Genomic DNA, 18,151 nt, shown 5'->3' on the forward strand with positions numbered 1-18,151 from the left:
GTCTTCCTTTTTCTACCTCATTTTTTCTCTTCCTGCTCTTTTCTTGCATTTCAGTATCGTTTCTTGCCCTCACTCCTTGTCACATATCCACAATTCTTTCTCCCGCTTACGTGTTCAAACAACAGAATCAAGTGAAGCAATACCAGACATTGCCTATTGCCAGTCCCTGGAATTCTTCATTCTAAGTGTAAAGCCAGCAATTCACAGAGACTGCATCACTGACACTGATGCAATACTAACCTTTCAGCTCTCAGACATACCCAGAAAAAAATTTAAGACATATTTCACTGTTGTACAAATTTCATTGTTGTTTTATATCCTGAGCAGGTACTGCTCATCTCATCTTTTACTCATCTCTTTCATCCTTTCTGCTCTCTCCACTATTTCTATCACTACTCACAGCCATTCATGAATACCTCAGCTGAGTATATCCACTGAAGGTTATAACAATCAATCCTTAGGAAATGTCAGTAAGCATAAGTTAACTAACAAGATTCCTCATTTTCTACCACTTTTTTTTTTTTTTTTTTTTTTTTAATTTCTATAACATTAAGTTTCCCTATTAGCATTCTCTATTGCTCCCAAATGAGATAAGTCTCCCTTTCTGTAAAGAATATTGAAATATTTCAAGGAGTCGCTGTTTTGTTATAAATTGCAAACTGACAAGCACTAAAAAAAGACAGAAATACCACGCTGTATTTTCAGGTAAAACATCATATGAAAATTTAAATATTCTACAGCACGTAAAGGTGTCTCTTAACAAGTGATTGGCATCCACTGAGTCTCTTCAAGGACCACAGTTCCTACGTGATTCAGAGTTGTCATCTATCTTGAAGGCCATGAAGGATCTGTTTCTCACTGAAAGAAGGATTAATCTGGAGAGCTAAGAAAGACTAACAGGAAAAAGATTGAAAACTAGGAAAGAAGAGGAATTAGAGGCTCAAGTTTGCTTTTTTTTTTAATGCATTATGAAAGTAATTTCTGCTGCAAAATTTTTTAGGTTATCTATAGCATTTTCAGTGTCTTCAGGTCAGAGTCCATCCAACCTAAACAGTTGTGCTAAGAAAATAAGTATTTAATGATCACAATATTAAACTTCCCATTACATAAAATACTAATCTAAATAGGCTATTTAGCATTTTTTCACCCTCAGTCATTAATTCTTGTTCCAGCTGTATTTTAACTGGAAACAAAATGGCAGCACATTTTCTGATAATTCTATTTAAACCAGTTGGAGTTTTTAAAGATTTTTCTTTAAACACCATGCAAGGCCATTAAAGTTGGTAAAATAAGGAGAGTGATGAGAACCAATGCTACTTTCAACTCACCTATGTCATTGTGAAAATTCACATTTCAATTCATACTTGTGCTGTAATCTACTCTCAGCTTCTAAAGCAATCAAGGCTTTTCTCCTTTTACATTTTGTATTGAATCATTTTGATTAACTCAGAATTCTCCAATTACATTACAGAGAAGGGTTCACATTAGTGCCACATAAATAAAAGTCTATCAAAATCAATAACACTGGTGACAGAATATGTGCCTTTTATTTGTACTTCAAAGCAGAGACTTTAATATACTAAAGGTGTGTCAGAATTTGTAACAGAATTCTACATCAACATGCCTGTATTTCCCCTTTTCTTTCTTTCTGCCTTCAAATGTATCCCTCTATTTCCTGATTGAGGATTTTTTCATTCAAATGTTAATGTGTTGCATCTGAGATGATAGCATAGGCATGGAAAAAAAGATAAGTGATACATCATAGTACCTTTTCCTGTGAAATTACATTAGCCTTTTGGGACACTGGATATGATGAATTCAAAGATTCAAAGATCATTACACTGCTTATTACATTTTGTATTTATCTTCAGTGCTGCTAAAGCTTTACAGAAAATCTAATTTTTCTGAAGCTGCATTAATGTCAAAACTGCCACTTTTAGATGCCAGACTTAATTCCAACTGGCAGACAATGCACAGAAGAATCTAGTATCAATCACAGATAAAGGTTTGGCATATCTGGCAAAGAATTCAACCAACACTATTTCTAAATCACTGCGGAATCTTTGCTCTTCTATTCAGTTCATGTTTTATTAAGCAGAAAGATGAAGTGTGAGCAGCGGAGTGAAGAATGCACTTAATCTTATCCCATTGTGTTATTACTTGGGAGGTTTTTTTTTTATGACTGATCTTGGTAACTTTTCCAATCATATAAAGTACCCTTACAGAATATGGTACAGAGCATCCCAATTAAAAAAAAAAAATAGAAAAACTCTCCCCTCCTACTCCTGTTTAGACAAAAACAAAAGAACACACCAGCAAGAACACTAATGTAATAGTGTACAGATATATCATCCAACCAGCACTCTTTTCACTGATGTAAGACAACTGGCTGTTTTTCCCATACCAAAATTAAGATTTTATAAACAAACACAAAATTACAATTCAGATAAACAACAAAATCTCCTGTTTCTCTTTACTGAAATCACGACTGTGGAGCTCATTAGCTCAATTCTGTATGTCTGCTTTTTAGACATTTAACTAAATAAATTCTAGCCATCAGGATTGTTTTTCAAATATTTCCATCTTCATGTTTATATGCAGATTTACTACCCTTTAGATTACAACTGATTTTTAATAGAATTATGATATTCTAAAATACAAATGTCAGTCACTTAAGAGGAATTCTAGAGATAAGATGAAACTAGTACCAAAGACATATGGTATGACCCACAGTATGAAATGCTGAACATAAAACAGGGTAGTCAATGTTTAGGGATACTGTAACTTCAATTTTACCATTCTTCTGATCCAAATCAATCATTTCCCCTGGATATTTCTAAAAAACGTGCTAACTATTCTGTGACAAAGGGTCATAACTCTTGCTGCATGAGTAATTCAAAAAAATTTCCTTCATTAGTATTACCTGTAGCAATAATAATTACAAATGCTGAACACAATATATACATATATGCACATAAATATGTAATGCTTTGTGTGAAATTTAAAATAAGTTATAGATTTGGAATAAGAAAAAATGCATTGACATTAGAATGCAGCTGAATAAGAGTTTGTTTACTCTGGTTTGTACTATGTTTTCAGTAACTTCTTTCTGCATCTTACTAATTGGAAGCACTACACCTAAACATGGAAAGCAGAAACAACAAAAACTGACCATAAAACTGTAATAATCCTATGCTTCTGTGGTTAATCAACATACTTTATAATTTCTCCCCACAGAGACTGATCTGAAGTTCCAATTAAAAAAAAATCACAGTAAAAGGAAAAAAATTCTAGATTGGCAGAATTATCTGAAGTCCCATTTGGGTATGTCTAAGTAATGGACTGAATTTAACAACAGTACAAGCATTTAGTGAGCACAATCCATGTTAATGCTTTTAGATAACAACTCTAAAGGCTATACACATGCAACATTTAATGTTTTAATAAACTTGGGTTAAGTCTGCAATTTCCTAAAAATTTCCTAAAAATCAGATTACGTTAATTACCAAAACTTCATTTAATTTCTGATGCACACTAGTAGCAGCAGGCTAACTTTATTTTTGTATTTTGTTTTCTTAAAACACTACTCCATATAATAACATCCTCCTATCTTATCCAGAAATTACAATATTCCTAAAGCAGTCACCTTCAAGATAGTACTAGTATTCTGCAACTCCTAGTCTCTCAAAATATGTACAGACACAAACAAATTCCTGAACTTGCTATGCCATGAACTTATCAATGTACTATTCTGTTCTCACCTTTCCAATGACTTTATCACTGAATGATTATTATTCCCCCCTTCAGGTACATCATATTTGCCAGAAAAAGAAAGAACACCTAATAAAAAGCACAACAAAGCAATAACAAATTTTTTTTAAAAAAATTTTTTTGACCGACTATAACATTACCCTGTCCAAGAAAGCATTTGGTAAATAATATTTTCAGTTTAGCTAAACAGAACTGTAATGCCACACTTGAGGACAACAAATCTTTGCAGTTTGTAACTGCATGGCTTTTTGTGTTTCAAAATTTAATATGTAAAGCAAGCATATTGCAAAAAGATGTGGCCAAATTTTATTTTACAGTACTGTTAAAATCTTTTAAGACTACTCTTGGCTTTCAGAGCAATACTGGGATAATTCAGTGATGTCAACTTCTGCAGAATATGACTTAGAATTACGACAAGCATATACAGCTGTGAGCAAATCACAATTTGTGACATTATAAAAAAACTGAATACCTATGCAAAAGTTATTGTTGCTAGTTGAACGTGTTAATTTGCAACACATACCTGTCATTCATACCCCATTTTAAGTGTCAGCCCAATCAGCTACATAAAGATTGGATAAGTCTGCTCTCCCAGTCAATATCTATTATTTTTTAAGGCCAACAATGATTTCCATTTATTAAAGAATATCTTGTTACTAGTATGTTTAATTATTAAAATAAATGTTTTGGCCATCAGCACACCAGCAGTAGGGCACAAGAATTAGTGTTCTTCAGAAATGATCAAAACAAAACAAAAATTTTCTTTGAGAATGACTGCCACCTGTGGAACATAACAAAAGGCCAGAACAAGAGATTAATTCTTTAATTCCTTCTCCTGCAACCACAGCAGTAGAACTGCTGTCCCTTTTCCTCAGAAAAACACGTAAGTTCTGAATAAACAGTATATCACACCAGAAGACCATACTTCACAAAGCAAAACTCTGTTCTGGTTTCTTAAGGCACTATCAGTCTTCCTTGAAAGCGTGTTACAAGCCTTACAGACAGCTTTAGAAAAAGTTACCTAAATCATGAAGTTTTCGAATGTCTAAAAAAAACAGAAACCAGAGTTCTACCAGATGTAAAATCATTCCATCTATTCCGTTCCACTTCTTTTAAGAGAGAACAACTGTAGCCTTCCACCTCTTACAGCCAGAGAAAATCACAAGACAGTAACATGAAGCTCCCTGCAAGTTCTTAACAATGAGAGGAAGCAGAAATCTTCTAATATAATGAGGTTACATACAACCTATTGAGTAAAAGATGGTTGATGTTAACAGTAAAAATTAATCACTTTTTCACTCTCTGAACTCATTTCAAAAAAAAGTTCATTTTCAAAAAACTGACATACGGAATCAAAATTGAATTTAATACTGCACCCTCGCTTTAAAGCAGTCACACTTGCCAGTTATCATAAAGTTGAAAAATCAGTTACCTACTGTACACATTAATCTTATTCCTGCATTTAAAAGGGATGAATATAGAGAGGCTGAGGACCCACTGAGGAAAAGCTTAATGGCAGAATCCTAATGAGGAACTACAGCCTATCTAAAAAAGATAAATGTGTGAATGTAGTAAACAAAAACCAGGGAAACATTGAAGGTTCAAGAGAGATTACTGCTAGTACTCAATCCCTGCTGGGAAAACAAAACAGACATTGGCTTTAGTTACTCTAGCAGCTTTAGCAGTCAGGTTCTGCTGCTGCCTGCAGTACTTAGTTATCACTGCAGTAAAAGAGGTATTAATCAATATTCCAACACAAAAGTATTACTTCAATTCATGTCAAAATACAGCTAGACTACACAAGCTTTCTCATGGCTAACAGGTTAGAAATATTAAATAAGGCTACAAATAAGGAAGCATGAGAGAAATACCTGAAAAACCAAAAAGGAATGCAGTTGAAACCTTCCAGTATTACTACTTTTAAGTTACATGCCTCATTGTAAGAAGTTCCAAAAAGTTGAGGCAGGCAAGAAAACGTGCTGAGTAGCTAGAAAAAAAAAAAGGAAACATAACTAACTACCAGTCAGTAAATAACAGAATTAATAGTATTTGAAAAGGAGATTTTCAGTTCAACAAAAGCCTATGCTTTTTTTCATGGAAGTAGTGTCTACTCTTAGCAATTCTTCCTTTTATTTTAACTTACATTTTCCATTTCAAGTGGGCTGCAATGAAGATCGTAGAGATTCCGTCCTGTATTACCACTTTGTAATGTTCCCTTTCAAATTTTACCTACTGTTTTAGCAAAGCAGACCTGGAAGGTCACAAGGATATATCTTTAAAAAAAAGAAATAAACAAGAGAAATAGCTCTTGTGCACTAAAGTAGAGGAAAAATTACCACTTCTCCCACTATAGTTATTTCTGATCTAGTAGGAAGCATAAAAGACAGACTTGTAATCTAAAAAGCAATGAATTTCAATGATTAAGTCCATGTTTTGACAGAATATCCCTCTGTGGTTTTCTTCTAGCCTACTCTTCCCTAAGAGCAGTATGTCATACAGTGGCCCCACAGGTCATAGCTGGTTCTAAAGGAGATTTAAGCAGTTTATTATCGTGCTTGGAGAATCAGGCCGAATACATCTATTCAATGCAAATCCATGAAAAAAATTATATTTGGAATAGAAATACAATTTGCATTGTAAGCAACAATTTATGAAAAGGGTTAACATGACATATTATTAAATTAAGTGCTTTTCTGATAAGTATGCTCATTTAGCATAATTTTCCAAAGGCTCTCTTACAAATTATGTTCAACAATTTCACTGCATATTCTTCCCCTCCCTCCAAGGCCTCCAGTCTTATTCAGAGGAATGCTACTACTTCCCCATCCATGGCAGTTTTTTTTTAACCAGTCATTTCAGAACTTACATGGGAGCATTCACACCTTACTGATTAGGTTTTACAGTGGAAACCTAAACAAGGGTAAAGATGGACATCTTGACACTTTAAGGAAAAATCTAATTTGGCTGCAAAGCTGGTGCTGATTACAGTGTTTAGCCTGTTAGGGAGACGTTCTGATTAAACTAAGTAGTTATTTTTAAAAACAAACCACTCGAAACATCAAGCCTGTGTAGGACAGCGCAACTTTCAACTTGTCTAAGAACTTACTTTGGACTTCCAAATCAGCTTTTCAATTACTTCAATGTTGAAATGGTAATAATGAGAAGACAAATTTTGTAGGGTTGGTTCCTCAGGTCTTTCCTCCTATGGTGATCTGGTCTTTGATCCTGAATTCTAGCCAGAATATTTGCAGTTCACTGTCTTGTACAATAGCTTTCTAATGACACTTACTGATTAAAGCTGACCAAAAAAGTCTCTACAGTTTGGAGGTAACAATATAATCACTACACACACACACAAAATAAACATGCAGTTGCACCTTTATATGGAGGCCTATGCACAACTACTATTCAGAACAGTGGTGGTATGTCTTCACTTCCCCAGATTACATTCTATTGATTTGTGTATCAAGGCACAGAATAGGGGACGGAACAAATGCTATAAAAACAACTGAAATGAAATGCAGCAGTTATTTGACAACAAGGCAACAAAAATCTGTCTAACAAAAAGTTCTGAAGCATTTTGTTATAGACAGCATTTGAGAAAGTGCACCTTTAATCAAGGTAGCTAAATTTATTCAAATCTAGAAAGTAGCTTTTATACAGCTACAATATACTGCTTTTTTTTCCAAGTGTTTATTCAAATTAGTGATTTGCTTAAAAAAAATTAAAACATCTTCCCCTATCTCCTTTCCTTTCACACACCAATAGAACAGACTATACCTAATTTAAAACTGCAGTGAGAAAAGCAATTGAACTGACATGGTTAATAACAGAAACGTAAAGCATCACTATAGACTAAATTGGAATTGCGTTTTGCCTAAATACAAAGACTCCAATTATTACACAACGCAAGTTGTTTCTCAACTGAACTTAAGAAAAGAGAACTCAGCTTAAGTGTGTTTTTGCTTGTGTCTGGTCACTTAAGTGCCACATCTAATATAATAAAAATAATAGAATCAAAATGTGTATATGATATTTCCCTAATAAAATGATGAACTCAAATCCAAGACAAAACAGTACTAAATGTATTCCTCAACTCTCTGGTAGTGTATTTGCAATATAATAGAAATAATTTTAATGGGTAAACTTGTATTAACTTTGAGGTTAAATCACTTACTTAAAATTTCTTTATACAAGTGTAATACAAGAAAAAACTCACTATTGTGTAGAAGAACTTATATTTGGTGTATTTCATATTAATCAAAGACAAAAATAAGCTGAAATAAAGATGTTACTATGCCATACTCAAGAAAACACAGCTTTCAGGATTAAATATACTTCTAAAATATGCAAGAATATTCTGTCACACTCATACATTTACCAGCTCCTGAATTTCCTACCACTGCATCACTTAAACTAAACCCAGAGGATTTAATCATTTCCCTATATTAAAACTAAATCATACATAATGCCAAGAAAGAATCCCAAAATATTAAACAAAACTAAGTTAGCACTAAGTATATTTTTCTTCCTATGGGAAACTGTTTAAACTTGAAATTCAACTATGTAATTACTTCTACAACTAAGCGTGTTTTGGTGTTATGCTTTATTGAGTATATCCCAGTAAAAAGCTGCAAAGTTCTAATATTGTCAGTGCTACTTTATTTCCAATGCCTAGCACTCCAAGATTCAGCACATCAAAACATCATTCCAGAAGGTTCAAGTTCACTATACTGAAATACTTACAAACTAGAAGTAGAGCTTGGTACCCTACCATGGAAAGGAATGAAGTAAAGAAAATGTTGAAGCCATGAAAATTATTTCTGGAAGAGCAATGTTTCAAACTTTTTTTTGTGACAGTCATTTTGTTATCTGTACTCTCCAAACCTTGCTGATGATACAATAGGACATTGGACAAGTAGTATCATTGACATAGCCTCAACTTTTACCACTTTTGATAAAGTAAAATGAAAGACTGCTTTAAAATTAGTACATGAGTACAAAACAATACAAATTATATTCAAGGTCACTTCAATACTATACAAGTTCTCATGCCAAGTATCATAGCATGTCTTTATGGGATGAAATACAATCTTTTAAGACCTCTTACACTAATTCATCCCTTCTGCTACAGAAGGGAGAAAGTTTCTGAGGCTTTTAAGAATGTCATTCAGCTCATCTACATGAACTGGCTGATGGTGATAACGATACTGAAAAGTAATGCTTTGTAGAAAAGAATTTCGTCTATCAAATAGTGTTAATGTGTTCTTCATATGCATTGTAACACACAGAAGTAAATAGGAGGCATTACTTGATTTTGATGCTGTTTTTATCATGCGATGAACCCCTTTTACTTAAGATCAGTTCATATAAGGTTGTCGTGCTAAGTATGTCTACAGTACTACTGGGGTTCCCTTCCACCCCACCCCCTCAACTTCAAAAATAAGCTTTATATACTAATTAGAACATCCTACCTTCTAAAAGTACGTAATACTTGAAATACATTCAGGATACAAGGTAGCAAATACAAAATTCTTACCAATAATAATATGCTATTTTACTGAAACTGAATATTAAAAATAAAAACTCTTAGCATTGAAATAGTAATACTGACATGAATGGTTTACAGTTTCCCCACATTTAAATAAATACTGTGCAGTTTTGCCTCAGTAATCTGATAGTCATATTCCACTCTTTCAAACTATTCAAAACAAGATTATACATTGTCAGACTGCATTTGAGGAAAGAACTGACATATAAAACTGCATTTTCGTAATCATAAATCAGAAATGATTCCTGGGAATTACTGAACAGTAAGCATTAGACAAAAGCAGTTTTCCTCCCAGTTTAAACATGAATTAATTAAACATTAATTTAGGTCCCTTCTACCAAGTTATTAATATATTCAGTCTAGCTGAACAAAAAGCTCTTGATAACTTATTTTTTCTGGTTAACAATGCAGTCAAAATCCTGAGAAGTCTGTCAGCATAGGAGTTTAATAAAACCAAAATAAAGAATATTACAGTACTGCATACAATACACAAATGGAAATCTCCAGCAAAACCCTCAATTTTTTTAGTGACAAATACAGTCTTTACTGTTTGTTATAATTCTAATGAGAATTTTCTAACCTCACTGTGATGTTATGGCTCACAGACGTTAGCAGCTATCCTTATCTTAAAATCAAATCTTATACTTTCCCAGAGAGCACAGAAGAACTTCTCAATATTACAGACTAACTCAGCACTCAATCATCTTATAAGAGCAGCATTTTGATCATAACTGCCCATCACTCACACTGTATTACTATACAGTTTGCTTTGTATAGCCTTCAACCCTAAGCTTCCCCTTGGCTATGAGGACTCCTTTACACAGTGTCACTGAAAATCTCAGTCTTATTGAGGCAGTACTCATTCCTTTAAGACCCAGCCCCAAGTTATTACCATGTCCCCTAAAATAAATGTTCAGGTGAATGAATTTGAATTCATATTCAAATATAACAAATATTTACCTATTCAGTTCAAACTGTTTCCAACTTCAAATGTTATAAATATATGCTGAATATGAGCCAGAAGCATGCCCAGGTAGCCAAAAAGGCCAATGGCATCCTGGCTTGTATCAGGAATGGCATAGTAAACAGGACTAGGGAAGTAATCCTGCCCCTCTGTACTCAGCACTGGTGAGGCCTCACCTCAAATAGCGTGTTCAGTTTTGGGCACCTGAGTACAGAAAGGACATTGAGGTGCTAGAGCAGATACAAATAAAGGGCAACAAGGCTCGTGAAGGGCTTGGAGAATACACCCTACAAGGAGAAACTGAAGGAACTGGGGCTGATTAGTCTGGTGAAATTAAGGCTGAGGGGAGACCTTATTGCTGTCTATAAATCTCTGAAAGGTGATTGCAGTGAGAGCAGAATTGGACTCTTCTCACTGGTGACAAGACCAGGGGAAACGGCCTCAAGTTGCACCAAGGAATTTTAGGTTGGAGATCAGGAAAAACTTTACAGAAAGGGTTATTAAGCACAGGAAAAAACTTCCAAGGGAGGTGGTTGGGCCATCATCTCCAAGCGTGTATAAAATCCATTTGGATGTGGTGCTCAGGGACATGATTTAGTGATGGGTTGTTGGAGTTAGGGTAGTATGGTTAGGTTACAGTTGGTCTCAATGCTCTTTAAAGTCTTTTCCAATTTGAGCAATTCTATGATTTTATGTTACTTGTAATTCATTTTAAACCTGCTTTAGTATTTCTGAACTGCTCCCATTTCTCTAGTTTCTTTTGTACTCCCATCTATTTCCTGTAGCATTTTTTTTTCAGTTACTCACATTCTAAACTACTTGATCTCCAAAGAATTTCTCATCATACTTTCTCATTATGTTTGTTGATACAATTATACACTACAGTCATTTGAGATTGTGTTTGTTTCCTACACTGCCATACGGGAGAAAAGCAAGTAGAAAAAATTCTCCAGCACTGGTAGGCTAGAAAATAACTTGGACTACCTTCTGGAAGAGAACTGAGAATGAAACTGATGCCAAACACCACACTGTTTCCACAAATAGTAAGGGCAGCTAATCCTATTCTGCCTCTAAACTTTGGTTACAGTGCTGAGAATAACATTTAACATTTTAAAAGCTGTTAATAATATAATACAATAATTAAAATAATATAATAAGATATAATAAAAACAGAATAATTAAAACTATTTAAAATGCAGGTGAGAAAGCTTAAATTGAAAGTTTCAACTAAGGTCAGAACACGATGTATACAGCACTTTCTTCTAGAAGCCCCTGCTCTTATAGAAGGAGAGGCCTAAAGGTAGTCTACAGCTCCTCACAAGGGCTGTGCAGGAGCAGCACTGATATCTGCTCTCTGATGACACTGACAGGACCTGAGGAAACAGGATAGAGCTGCATCAGGGGAGGGTCAGGTTGGGAAACAGGATTCTTCATCAGAGGGTAGTGGGCATGGAACACTCTCCCCAGGGGGATGGCCACAGAACCAAGCCTACTGGAGTGAATAAACATTTGGACAAAACATTGAGATTGGTTTTGAGTTTTGGATGGTCCTCTGAGGGACCCTGTGTGCAGCCTTTAGAAACCATCTAATACAAAACAACCTCTGCCTACTACTGACAACATTAAACACAGTCATGTAAACTTCCTCTCTTAACAAAGGCTGAAGACAATTTAATATCAGATTTCTGTTCCAGTACTGACAACAAATACTTATCTTGAAAAAATGAATTCCACTTAAAAATGAATTTATACCCTAACATAATGCATTGTTTTCACTGCTGTCTGAAATATATTGTAATCCAGCATTTGTAATTGTGGCATCTTAAATAATACATTAAAAAATTTATCCCACAAATGCTCACACAGCAACAAGAAGAACACTGTATGCACTGTGCCACTGTTTGTGGCACAAAGGAACAGGTTTAGCAGGAATGGTAATCACAGAATCACCAAGGTTGGAAAAGACCTATAAGATCATCCAATCCAGCCGGTCCAAGCCAGTGATGGGTTACCGTTTGGACTAGATGATCTTAGTGATCTTTGCCAATCTTTATGATTCTATGTTTGTCAGGAGCTACTGAAGCAATTTGAGATGACTGTGTCCTGGACTGCATTCATTACTGGTGACATCTCTACTTGTCAGAGTCAAAATGAAAGTCATGTGAAAACATATCATTTCTCCATTGAAGTAAAAGTTCAAGATAGAGCTCACAGTTGGTAAAATGATGCGTACCATCTTTTGGGAAAGGCATGATCCTTCTGGATTTCCTGGTACCTGAGCAAAGCATCCACTCCGACCACTTTATCTCAACACCAACTAATGTGAAGGCTTGAATTTCCAGAGTCAAGGCAGATGAGAGAAGATGGCAAATCTTGCAAAACAATTACATCACACCCCATACCAGTTTGAAGACCATGAAGCTCACTACCTTGTTTTACCAAATCCACCATCCAGTCCAGATTTGGCACTTCGACTTCCATCTGTTTAAGTTAATGAAAGACAGACTACATGCACAGCATTTTTCTAGCATCAGTGTCACCACAGTAGTTGAGAAACAGTGGGTCACCTCTACTGGCACAGACTTTTATGAACACAACACACAGGCTCCTGTTCGTTGCTGTTGAAAATGCATAGCTAATGGCGGACTATTTTGAAAATTAGCGTTTGTAGCTGAGAATTTGCTCTATCAAATAGTGTTCTCATGCTCTTTGTATCATGGAAATAAGTAGGAGACATTAATTTCAGTAAGACTTATGTATATGCTCCATACAATTATTCCACATACTGAAGTTATAGTGTGAATTTCATAACATCTGCTGAATCAGCAAAGTATTGTAGTATCCCTGGTGGGCAGCGTGTAAAACATTAATAACATTCACAAAGCTAATTGGTAGTAGCTAAAAAGAAGTGTTGTGTGACAAGAGTTTCAAGTATAAGCAAAGAAGAGGAAATTCAGGTGCTGTAAAGAAACAGTAAGATAAAAAAGATTGCTGAAGTTAAAGATGTAACCAATTGCTTATAAATAAATGCAATATAGTTGCTAATACTAAATTACCCATACCATTTTGGGTTATTTTTATTAGGTAGGATACAGTTCTGTTTCTTAATGTTATGCTCATTTATCAGCAATTGTGGCAAGCATCCACACAACATATCTACACTTCTTATTCCTGTGAATGTAGGCAGGAATGTAAGGCTCCTGATGAAAACAAATTCTAAATCTCAATAAATCATACAGAAACTGAGATTTACTCGCTATCTGACTCAGGGCATATTGAATGCTAGAAGGAAAGCATACACAATTTTTATTATATATACTTCCAAGATTATTTATATTCTAAAATAATCTGGAAAATACACCTTACTTTCTCCTCAAGTGACTCTCTAGTTAGTCTTCGATTTCAAATGAAAAACAATCAATTAAAAGCACAGTGAATTTTATACTTTGCATTCATTTTCTAACATTTATTAAAATATCTGCATAAGCTATGAATTTATTACATCAATCTGCCATCCTGAATTATCTATTGGCCAAGTTAAATATGAACAAGAAATGGCAAGATACAACTTAGAATAATTTAGATTGCATGAAGCATAGAATAATAAAGAAACACTTTATAATTTCTATTTTTGGGAAGCAGAAAATGTTCATCTTAAAATAAATAGTATCATTATAAGCATTTCATTAAATGCAATATTCTGCATTAGAAAGCCATGGCAAGATCACCCATCCTGATCTTATGAAAAACCTATGCCATATAAGATCACTGGCTTTAATTTCTGCATCACACATTAACTGCTTTTCCAGAAATTCACTATTATTTGAGAAGTAATGGAATCTCCCTTATACTTGCAGAAACATTTCAATTAAATGTAGTGAACCAATTTTTAATTTGAGATTCATCTGTTCATGCATCTTAAATGTTCTCCCACCTTTTCCCCCCCAGATCCAAGAGCCCTCTTTTGCCATTCTTTCCCCTCAAGAAACTAAAAGTAAATTTATATCATAAAGCAAAACGATTTCCAAAATCTTATTAGATGAGCTTACATACTTTTCAGAAACTGCATCCTGAGCTTTTCCTCAACATTCCACAAAATCTTTTAGAATGGCAAACAAGTGAATGTAAACCAGTATTAAGAAATAGTTTCACTCATAAGAAAAATGTAAGTCTATGAATTCTTTATTATGCTTCAAACTTCTAGCCTATAAAATCATCTGAACTACAGTAACATAATTGAAGTTCTCACTTCATTTCAAGGGTTATTTCACCTTTTATTATTACTGAATCATTTAGAAGAAACATGATTATACCCTTATCTACCTTCCCAGGATACAATTAAATACAGACATGAGTTTATTTCTTTAATTTGATAACATTTATGGAAAAAAAAAAATCATGAAACTATTTTCTATTATTTTGGACATTCTACTCTTATGAGTAGTGTCTGCCTGTGACAGAAAATATTAGTCAAAAACATTCTGAATTTGGAATGTGTGTACACAGACCTACACATTAAAAACAAAAAGCCCTATCAAGTGGAAACTTCTGTCATCAGTCACAGGAATGATCAGTAGACTATTCTGAATGTAATAAACAAATATCTTCCTTTAGATTCCCTTTTGACTTTACACACAGTTATGCCCAGAAACCTACGTCACACTTGTATGTACATAACAGCAGCATCTCAAATTTATCATGTTAGGCTGCAAACTCAGATTGTAACATACATATAGCCAAGAGAAAAGTAGCATATTTGAACTGAATTCTTTTTCCAGGAGTAATTCTATCTTCATATCGCACGTTCTGAGACCACACTAATGTATGGGCAAGTTGTTCACTGTTCTAGGCTCATTTCCTTTCAGTTTTTACACTTACTCTCATACCAAATGAAATTACACCAATTGCTTTCAATACGCCATCATCAAAAGCCAGTTTTTTTAATCCATAATCATATATCCATCAGTGAAAAAATCCTTCTGCAAGCCCATAGGCACTGCATTATTTCATGCTTATATGACCAAACTGAATTTCTGAGCTGGACTCTGAGGTTATTATGCTTCACTCTATTCAATACATACTAAGATAAAGATCCTGTTTTACTGCACTTTAATCAATAAAATGACATGCATACATGCTGAAAAAAAACTCACAGCTCTGCTAATAGTATTTAAAATATCAGCAAAGAGAATAGAAATTTAACATGATTTTACAGTCAATTGACAATACAGATGAAATTGTTGTGATTAAGGGCATGAATGCATATATAAATATATCCACATATAATAATAACAATACAAATAAATGTGTATGCAATTGTGTACTATGAATGTGTGTAGGTATTTATCACACACAGCAATGATACTTGCTTTTTCCCCAATTAACATGCATCTTGGCACATGTTCCAAAAGAAAATAGACTAAACATGAATAGGTGACTACAGTTAGCTCCTACTTACATTCAGACAGAGCTAGGAAAAATTTTCTGAGTAATATTAGACATACATGTTGATCTTGCTAGCACATCTTTATAAAGAAGAAATATGAAGGAACAAAACAGGATTTGCATTAAAGTCTGATGAGCACTGATCTGCAACAATATCATGCGGAGCATCTGAGGTGAAGGAAAGTTATGCAATAAAAAAAGCAGTCATAAGGCTCACCCATGAATGCTTCAAGTTTCTTTCATGTAGCAGAGAGCACTAATCCAGATAAAACATTATAGAGGATGCAGAGTTTTTGTAACATCTGTGGCAAAAAAAAATAGCTGTATAAAATGCCACTAACTTTCCATTACATCTTTTTGTCTCTATTATTCAAATTTGCTCAGGCTTAGGATGCTTTTCAATTACATTTCTTTAGTAATATCAGCTCAAAATTGCATTAAGTTGCTGAAATATTCACTTTAAAATTAATAGTTGATAATTTTTTATTTTAATCACTGAAACCACATTTACCATTTTTCAAAAAGCATTTTGGTAGTATCTTCAACAACATGCTTTAACTCTTGATTAGGCATGAAGTGGTCAGGCAATTGGACTTGAACACCTTTGAAGGCCCTTTCCAAACGAACACTTCAATTCTAATAAATAGAAAATTAATTTACACAAAATTCAAGTTGAACATAAAGTACAATTTTTGATTAACTTAATTCTCATTGAGTATAAAAATATATCACAAAATAATTGAAACTGAAGCAGTGTAACATTACAAATAATTGATCCTTAATTCAAGAACCAAATATAAAAATGAAGCCCCATTTTTTTTTCTGGACTACCATTCACATTTCTTTTATCATTTGCAATTTTCAAGTGCTTTCATCAGGTAAGAAAAAAGGCCTTTCGCAAAAGCTGCTGCAAGTAATTTAGCATAATGATGGATATTGCACATTAGAAATGAAACAGTATACACAGTGTTAGCAAGAAAGGTATATCGTCCAACCATTAAGGCCCAGACTTCGATGCAAGAAATTCAGAGGCTTACTTAGGTCTTTTAAAAAAAAAAAAAATACAGCTTGCTTTGTTTTGGATTAAAGTACTACTAGAAACCACCAACACGTAAGCTGAAATGAATAACCTACCTATACTCAAATTACATCTTTATTTGCAAGACCTATCAAAATTATCTTAATCATTTACTGTTTCTCAATCTCAATTTGCAAGCAAAAATGATATTCTTCCTCGATGAGCACAAGTATGGTGAAGGTGAATAAAACAAACTCAAACAATCCGTATTCAGCTCTCCTGGAGTTGAAAAAACAAAGACGACATAGAAGAAAAGAAGAGACCTAAAAACCTAATACAGGTAAGCATAGCGAAGCTAAAAGTCCTGTAGGGTTTTCTATTTTTCAAGTGTTAATTGTTTTAAAACATGCATATACAAAATAAACTGACTTGTCTTACCTAGAATTTGTATTAAGCATCAGCCTCATTTTCTCGAGAAATAAACATTTCTACGCTTTTTTTTTTTTTTCTAATTAATCTCAATCTAGTACCATTCATTTTAAAAAGTGTCATGCATAATGTTTAATGATTAATACAATTCTGGAACTTCAATATGCTTTCAACTATTTTTAAGTTTACTCCTCCTTAAAAAAGCACAATTTAAAACTTCTAAATAAAAGAATTAGCCTCCTCATGAAATTATAATACTTTAAAAAAAGCAGTGGAATATTCACAATAGCAACTCTCGACATAAATATTCATAATTAGATTTCCTCCACAAGTCTTACTTCTAAATATTACGCACCAATGCACATATTCTCCCACTCACCACAAATTCCAGACCATATATGCTGGATCAGTGCAATCAAAATCACTGTTTCATGATATTTCTTCTATTTCCTCAGTAAACCACTTCCACTACCATACGTAAGAGTAAGCACCCACAGAACAGCTGATTTAACCTGAAATCATGAGTGACCTAAGCAAATACACCTGCTGTCCACAGAGGTGTTCAAAACACAAGGAATGCTCTAGTAGTGCTATTCCCAAATCAAGTTAACAGTATTTACAAGCAAGCATTAGTAAGCTATTAAAAAATTTAATCATATGAATTTAAAGCTTTGTGATTGGTATGACAAATACCACAAATAATTGTAAATAATCTTCAAGAAGCATAACATATGGGAGAATGCTGCCCTGATACTGTCTGATTGTTACAGAGAAGGTGTTAGAACTCAGCTCTCAGAGAGCAATATTGCTTTGTTCTACAGCTTTCATGAAGTAACTTCTCATTAAATTGGCTTTTGCATAAAAATCTTAAGTGGCATTTAAGAACAGTTTGCATATTAAAGCGTTCTTGAATAAATCCCATGCCTCTATAAAAACATTAAAGTATATCAGTAGACTTCAACATTTCCTATAT

The sequence above is a fragment of the Centrocercus urophasianus genome, unplaced genomic scaffold (assembly GCF_019232065.1).
Source record: "Centrocercus urophasianus isolate 14NV4802_14NV808 unplaced genomic scaffold, USGS_Curo_1.0 seq_13, whole genome shotgun sequence".
In the NCBI taxonomy this organism is placed as follows: Eukaryota; Metazoa; Chordata; class Aves; order Galliformes; family Phasianidae; genus Centrocercus; species Centrocercus urophasianus.